We start from the raw sequence: 7,899 nt of genomic DNA on the forward strand, positions 1-7,899 counted from the left end.
GCTGGGGAATCACAGAGGAAATCCTCATCATTTTCAGCTAATTTTGCCATAATCTGCTCTGGCTTTTCACAGTTTTCATGTGCCCAAGCCAAATAAATTCCAGTAATTATGTTTTATGAAAGAATTCAACTATAGAAAACCCTGCTCGCTGCGCCATAATCTGTTTGGATTGGGATTAAATTAACAAAGTGGGAATTATAAAAATATAGTTATTTTTATTGAGCTGGAAAACCCGCCCCAGAATTATATACAAAACTGATTAGATTTTATTTGCAGGGTCTAGTCAGTCACGAATTCTACAAGGATGCTTATGGGCAACTTTGGTACAACTTGGAGAATTCAGAAAATGGAAAAGGCTAAGCCACAAAATAGCTCTACCTCACTAATAAAATCAGAGGCAAGCCAGGAGCCTGGGGAAAGCTTATGAGTCAGATTTTCCTCACCAGGGCAGAACCCTGGATCTCTTTTCAGCAGCCACCTCCAGAACTGCAAGTTTATAATCCAATTTGTGAATCATGTGGCATAAATCAAAAGGAAGAGGGAGCCACCAAAGTTGAAGTGTTCCCACAAAGTAAATCTCATGGAGCAGCACTGTCATAGCAGTGCAAGAGAAGCCACAATGCCAATATGTTTCCAGCTAACAGCCACAGTTTATGGCAGGCAGAGTCACTCCAGCATGGGGCAAGGAGCAGGACCCCAGGGTAGGTAGGTCTGGGGAGAAGCCAGTTCTGGGTGCTACAGGCTGATGTCACCATGAATCTAGTGAGTCTCTGCATGAATCCCAGGAAACCAAGTTCAGAGCAAGTCTGAGACTGCTTTCTGATGACTTTGTTTAATATTTCCCTAGACAATGTGTCCGGTGCCACTGGACGTGAAGAACCCAGCCAATCACAATTGCAAATCCCAGCACAGGTGTACTCGTGCAAATGCACATGAGGGACTTCAGCTCCTGGTGGGAGCAATGGGCACCTGTTCTATCTTTCTCTGCTCAAGCCCCCAGGGGGAGGGGAAGTCAATTTCATGCCTTTGTCTTTACTGATTCAAACCTCTGCAGGTGGAGGTGGGGGGAGGGGGTTTTGGAGCACCTTGTAACAGTCTCTGCTCATGGCTTCCCACATCAGCTAATCTTCTGTTTCCATGTTTCATGTCCTGTCATATTTCACAAGGTAAATATTTCTTTCTAATCAAAGCAACTTTTTGTCCATGTCATGTGGGAGCCCATGTATGCCTTGCAAGATCTCCTCATAGCGCAATTAGGTCATTCTTACCCATGTTCTTCCACATGGGCAGCGTGTCCAAGTGGCTATGAAAGCCAATGGCAACCTGTGTCCAGCAGGAGCAGGGAGGTGACTGTGCTCTCAATGCAAGAGAATTAGGAGTGAAAGAAGGATTGATTGACTAGGGGCAGCTGAGTGGAGAATCCTCCCTTCCCTCCCACCATGGGCAGCAAAAAAAAACCCACCTGAGACAAGCAGATTGCAAAAGTGGTGGAAAGTTTAAATGGAAAAGCAGTGAATATTTTACAGAGAACACAAGCACAGTGACAAAAGAGATCCCAAAGCATACCCAAAAACATCCCAACACTTCCCTCTCCCCACCTGAGGGTACACCCAAAACCCCCAGGGCTCGCTCTTCCCCCTCTGCCCGCCCCGTCTTTCCACTGTTAGGCTAATCTCAGCTGGGCAGATCTGAGACTGCCATTCCCCCTCTCTGCTCCTGGCCTTGGGCTAGCCAGGCCCCAAGAGGCTCAAAGATGACTCCCCCCCATTACCAGATAGGAACCATCTCCATGGGAGCAGTGAGGGAAGAAAGAGGAAGTGCAGGACTCTGTAGGTAGTTTTATAAGGGAGCAGGGCATTGTGGGATGAAATACATAGCTTCCCGTGTCCACCCACTGGACTGGACTGGACCCTCGGGACACCAGGGGTGTGTCTTATGTGGCCACTGCAGGGGGGCATCTAGCCTGAACCACCACACCATGAAAGCCAATGGCATCCTGATTTGGATTAGAAATGCTGTGTCCAGCAGGAGCAGGGAGGTGACTGTGCCCTTGATGCAAGATAATTAGGAGTGAAAGAAGGATTGATTGATTAGGGGCAGCTGAGTGGACAATACATATCACTTGACATTCATTGCTTGCGAAAAACAGGATGGAAAGACCTTGACATTTATTGCTCACAGAACAGAATGAAAGGATACAAGATAGAAGGGTACATTGCTTAATGTTGTGAAAAAGGATTAGAAGATGCAAGCCTGTTGCGATAAGTGGTTTGCAAGGAGGGCAGGGAGCGTGTGTGGAAGAAAGGTGAAAAGTTTATCTGTGAGGAAGACTACTCACTTCTTCTTGTACGACCACCAGAGAACGCTGTGCAAGCACAAAAGGATTTCAAGCTCATTCTAACACGCAGCAAGACTAGGTGGGGCCAGGAAATGAGTATGTACAGGCAGATTGTGAAACTCACTGCAGAGGTAACGGTTCAGGCAACAAACGGGGCAATTAGAGTTGCTGAAGTTGCGCATGCTTGGAAGGAATGATCCCCATGAGCCTCAGCGCTGAATAAAACCCATACCTACTTTACAGCTGTGGAGTTGTGAAGTTTTTCTGCATATCACCCTTGTACTCAGCTCTGGTGAGGTCACACGTGGAGTGTTATGCTCAGTTTTGTGCACCTCAATACAAGAGAGATGCAGAGGAGCTGGAGCCAGTGCAGACGAGGGCAAGGAAGCTGTGGGGAGACCTCATCGCTGTCCACACCTACCTGAAAGGATACTGCAGAGAGGCTACTGCTGCTCTCTTCTCACACAACCTCTAACAATGATTTAAACAAGGGATAACTTCTACCACAATTCAGTCTGATATTTTGTTAAGGGGCTTGTGGGGTTTTAAAATATTCCTGGGTATATAACATTTGCTGCATTTTACTGTTACTGTTCAGTGTATTATTTTCTCATACAACCTCAAGCATCCAATGGAGATTCTATGATAATACTGAAGCTGTCAGAAATGTAGCAAATACCAAAAGGGTCATGTAAAGATTTATCCACCGTGCCATAAGCTACACTGAAAGCTGGCTGCTGGCACAGACAAGCACAGCAGAGCTTCCAGTTAGGCTGAGGTTTGTCATTCTTTGGATTGCCTGCTCCTTCAGGTTATTTTATTTAAAGCATTCCCAATGGGATTTGCAGTTTGCAGCCCTGCTCTCACTGTGAGCAAGGTGTGCTGGAGAGATTGGTGCACCCTGGGCATCTCCATGAGCTGTGACAGGGAATTCCCAGCCTGTGCTCAGTACCAGTTCTGCTGCCCACTGTGTAAAACGAGAGCTGCCAGGAATGTCAGCACAAGCTGAAAACAAATGCTAATGCTCTGATCTGCTAGAGCAAAACTTCTCAGCCCTACTCTTCTGCTAAGATACAGCTGAGTGCTGGACCGTGGCGATGGTAAGGACATACTTTGCATCTAGAATCAATAAGAATTAAGACAGATTAAAGTAAAATTAAGGAATCTTTTTGGTTTTGCTGCAGGCTGTGTGTCATACTGTGGCCGGTGCAAGGTGCTGCCTGGTAAGGAACATGTTTTATAGATCTTTTCAGACATCTCTATTACAGAATTCCATACTAGTGCAGGAAAAAGAAAACAAACCATGGGAAACACAAACTGACCTCTGGAAGAAGGTTGCTAATGACAATAATTAATAAGGAACTTGAACACATCCGCTGGGATGAAAAGCTGCTCAGGATGTTCATGGCATGGACTATGAGAAGTGTAAACTAAATTTCATGGATCTGGAGTGTAAGCCCCAGGATAATATTGTTGGTGAAAGTTGGGGGTAGTTGTTGGATTTTGTGTGACTGGCAGGCTCCCTTCTCCCTAAGTCCTGTCCCTCTATTCTTAGTGCTTGCTTATACTTACAGTCTTGCTTCAGTTCATGGAAATCACCAGTTTATTTATCTTGGTATGGAAGGTTGGGAGTTGCACTTTTGTGAAGTTGATCCCATCCTTTGTCAGTGTGGATTCCAAGAGGCTTTCTGGAAAGGTACAGTGATGGATAATCTGCAGTTAAGGGGAAGGAATCATTTTACTGAATCTAGACAGGAAAGTAAGAACTTTGACCTGAAATGTTAGGATCAGCAGTTCTTGACAGTCAGCCAGTTCCACTCCTCCTAGTATCACACAAACCTGAGAGGATGACACCTGAGCAGTGTTTTCAATAAGATGAGGATATGTTTTCCACCATACGCTGGAGCTTCAGTTGCTCAGAGGATGTAGCAATTTGCACTCCATTGACTGAGAAGTCAATGGGAAGAAGAGGAGATCTGGAAATGTCTGGAATGTTGCAAAGTGATGCAGAAATGACAGAAATCAGGGTTCAAAGCTCAGTATTAAAATCATAGAATCACTTAACACATTGGATTAGAAGGAACCCTCGAAGGTCATCTTGTCCAACCCTCCCACAGTGAGCAGAGACATCTTTAACCAGAGAAAGCAAATGAGCAGCTTGTAGAGAGAAGGGGGAAAAATAAACTGATGAGGTAGAAACTTGCAGATTTTTGTGTGGAAATGTATCAGCTTCGCTGTCAAGCCTGACATTTTTGAGGCTAAAACACTGGGGTTATATAAATATTGCATCTCTTCTGTCACAGTCTTTGTTGTGAAAAAGCTCAAAAAACCCCATCATAGAATGGTTATCACAACCCAGGCTGGAGTGGAACTCAACAGATCATCTGTCCAAACTTTTATAGGAAAGGGAAGCCAGATAAAATTATCTAGCACCTTGTACAGTTCCATCATGGAAGCTTCAAGCAGTGGGGACTCTCCCCCATTTTCCTGGGGAAATGTTTCCAGTGAATGATTGTTGTCACTGAAAGATTTTCTTTCTTCCTTCAAAATGGGTTCTCTCCTAAGGCAATGTGCATCCATTATCCCTTGTTCCATTCACATGGCTCCTTGTGAGGAGAGAGCCTCTGTCCTTTTGTAGTACCCTTTGCATACTGGAAAGCTGTGATGAGGTTTCCCCCTTGAGCCATTTCTTCTCCAGAGAGAAAAGACCTAACTCCTTCAGTCTTTCCTCATAGGGCAGGTTCTCCAGTCCTTTGATTGTCATTATCATCCTCCTTTGGGTCATCTGCAGTTTATCCAAGTCTTTCTTGTATTATGGAGATCAGAAGTAGACACAGCACTCCAGCTGTGCCCTGACAAGTGGTGAGTAGAGTGGGATTATCACTGGTTTGGATGCAGCCTGAGATTAAAATTGCCTCCATAAAATGTCTATTCCTGTTCTTTGTAACCTCACACAGCACTTCCAGTCTATTTTCTGGGATATGGTGATCCTGCAAGGATATACTTATGATAGCACGAGGAGAAGCTTGGAGCTGTGAGGAGAAGGACCATGACCTTGCTGCTATTTACTCCATAGTTGTTTGAAGGTCACATTCACACTGACTGTATCTCAGTCACCCACTTACAAAAGAGCATCTCACCCAGGGCTCAGTGTGCCCTTACTCTCTCCACTCTGTTGGCAGTGTCTCACACTCCAACCACACTTGTGGTCCCCACCAGGACCCTGCTGTCCCAAGATGCTCCTCCCTTGGGACTTGGGATGTGAAGAGGCATCAGAGACAGCTTGCTTGCCTACCCCTCCTGGCATTGCCAGGACAAAGCAGACATTCAGAAATCAGGTCTGTCCCCCAAGGTTCTCTTTGACCCAGTGAGACAAACATTGATGTCCCAAGGCAAGGAGCAGTGTGGATTCCCCTTCCAGAGTGCAGGCACAGCTGTAACATTCAAGTGAGTTCCATGCAGACCTGTATCCTTTTCATGACTGCTCTGGCCACTAAAGCCACCCAAACACTACAGCTAAATGAGTCTCATTTCCTTCCTTGTTTTCCCTTTTCCCCTTCCCCTTCCCCTTCCCCTTCCCCTTCCCCTTCCCCTTCCCCTTCCCCTTCCCCTTCCCTTTCCCTTTCCACTTCCTATTCCCCTTCCCCTTTCCTTCGCTTCGCTTCTCTTCCCTTTGCTTTCTCCCTCTCTTTTCTTCTATTTTTCACATTCTCTTCCTTTCCTTTTCAGTCATTGGTCAAAGGCAATTTCTGGTCAAGGCAATGTTTACAAAAATATGCACAGAGAATCTGGAATAGCTGCAAGAAGTCTCTGTAATGAACTTCATTTTTCAGGACATAAATACATTCTTCATGTCTTAGTGCCATATAGGGCTGATGCTTTTCTGCTCAGGAAACATATGACACTTCACACCAAAGCTATTTAAGGTCAGAGGACTCTATAGTTGACATGTAACAGCAGATCTAGTGGAGCTCATCAGCTACATCTATTTTAAACCTTCTCTAAGAGATGTTTATTTATGCCTGTTAAGGAGACATAATTTTCCCTAAGATCAGTTACCTTTGCATCAGCACTTGTCAGGTCACAGGCAGTCTGACTCCAGAAATAGGGTGTCAATGCAAAGTGACTCCTGTCCCCCAGCTAAGTCAGCAAGTCACAGGCTGAGGAGAAATCCCTTTTCCTTACTCTTCCCATTAATATTCCACTCTGACTCCAAGAAGGCTCCAGGAAAGCTTTTCAGGAGGGCCAGTGGCCAGCCCAGTGCAAAGTGTGGGACTTGACTCTGTCTCCCACACCTGCACTTTGAAGCAGATCATCAGACCAAGATGTTGTTATTTAAGCAACCTGCAATGTTACCTTTCAGCATCTCAGCAGTTAGGGGCAAGCAGATTCTCAAGCTGTTACTTCTTACAGGTGAGAGAAGAGCCCAGACCTTTCCAAATGCTCCAAATGCATCATGGTGCTTGCACAGTCAGGACGGCTTGGCTGTTCTGGATGTCATTGTAATGTTGCCTGAGGGATTCTCAGCATCCAAACACAGTACCCAGAGTTGCTGTGGTGTTTGCCAGTCAGTCAGCAGGAGCACAGAAGGACCGACCCATGGAGCTAGAAGAGCTTCTGCAGGCTTTTACTGAGGCACAGGTGCCATCGACTGACTTTGGAGTCAAGCTGTGCCTTTGGTATCATTTGTTTGAGGTATTTTGCTTGTTTAGTACCAACAAAACCCTTTTGCTTCCTCTGGAGGTGAGGCAAGAGAAGTTTAGTGTGTGAAGAAAGAATTGGGAGCACTCTGGGGCAAGAGGGGTGCTTGCCCTTTGGTGCCCAGCTGCTGCTGGCACTGGTGCAACTTTCACAGCTTCACACCTAAAGATGCTGTCTTGTCTCAAGAGCATCACTTACAGTGCCACAAGAGTCAGCACATGGTGTCACCTTTGCCTTCAATATATTTAGCTGCTGCCTAGCAAACTACTTCCATATTTGGTTAGAACATGGGAGAATTTCTGGGGTGCAAACTTCAGTGTGCCTGGGAGGCAGAGATCCTCCTAATCCTGACTGCTGTTGCTGCAAACACTCTGGCTGCTGCGCTCAGCACAAAAGCCTTCTTTCCTGCTGTCTCATCCCCATTTTCTCTGCAACAGCCGCAGCTCCCTTTCCCAGCAACTTCACAGCTTCTTGAAGTGCTCCTTGAAAATGTATTTGTGTAGAGCTGGCCAGGAACCTCGAGGGATCTGTAGTGGGACTGAGCCAAGTCTCCTTTAGCATTCCTGACATCTGCTTGTTGAATCTGGCCTTTAGCAGCGAGGTGATGCTCCAGTGCTGCCAGAATGGTTGTTCTGTATTTTAAGACACAGGTAATTAGGCAGTAATCTATTTCCTATTCCAGACAAATGTAGCACTAATGTGAGTGTTGTTGTGATCTCCCAGTGGGTACAATTATCTTTGCCTCAGTTAAGGCACCAATGGTATCCAGACTTGTCTTCTGCTCAGACTGCACTGATGAGAGTAGCTGGAGCTGTGAGCCATCCTTTCTGCCTTGAGGGTCTTCCTCATGGACAGACTTT

This window comes from Dryobates pubescens, chromosome 20 (genome assembly GCF_014839835.1).
Source record: "Dryobates pubescens isolate bDryPub1 chromosome 20, bDryPub1.pri, whole genome shotgun sequence".
NCBI classification, from domain to species: Eukaryota; Metazoa; Chordata; class Aves; order Piciformes; family Picidae; genus Dryobates; species Dryobates pubescens.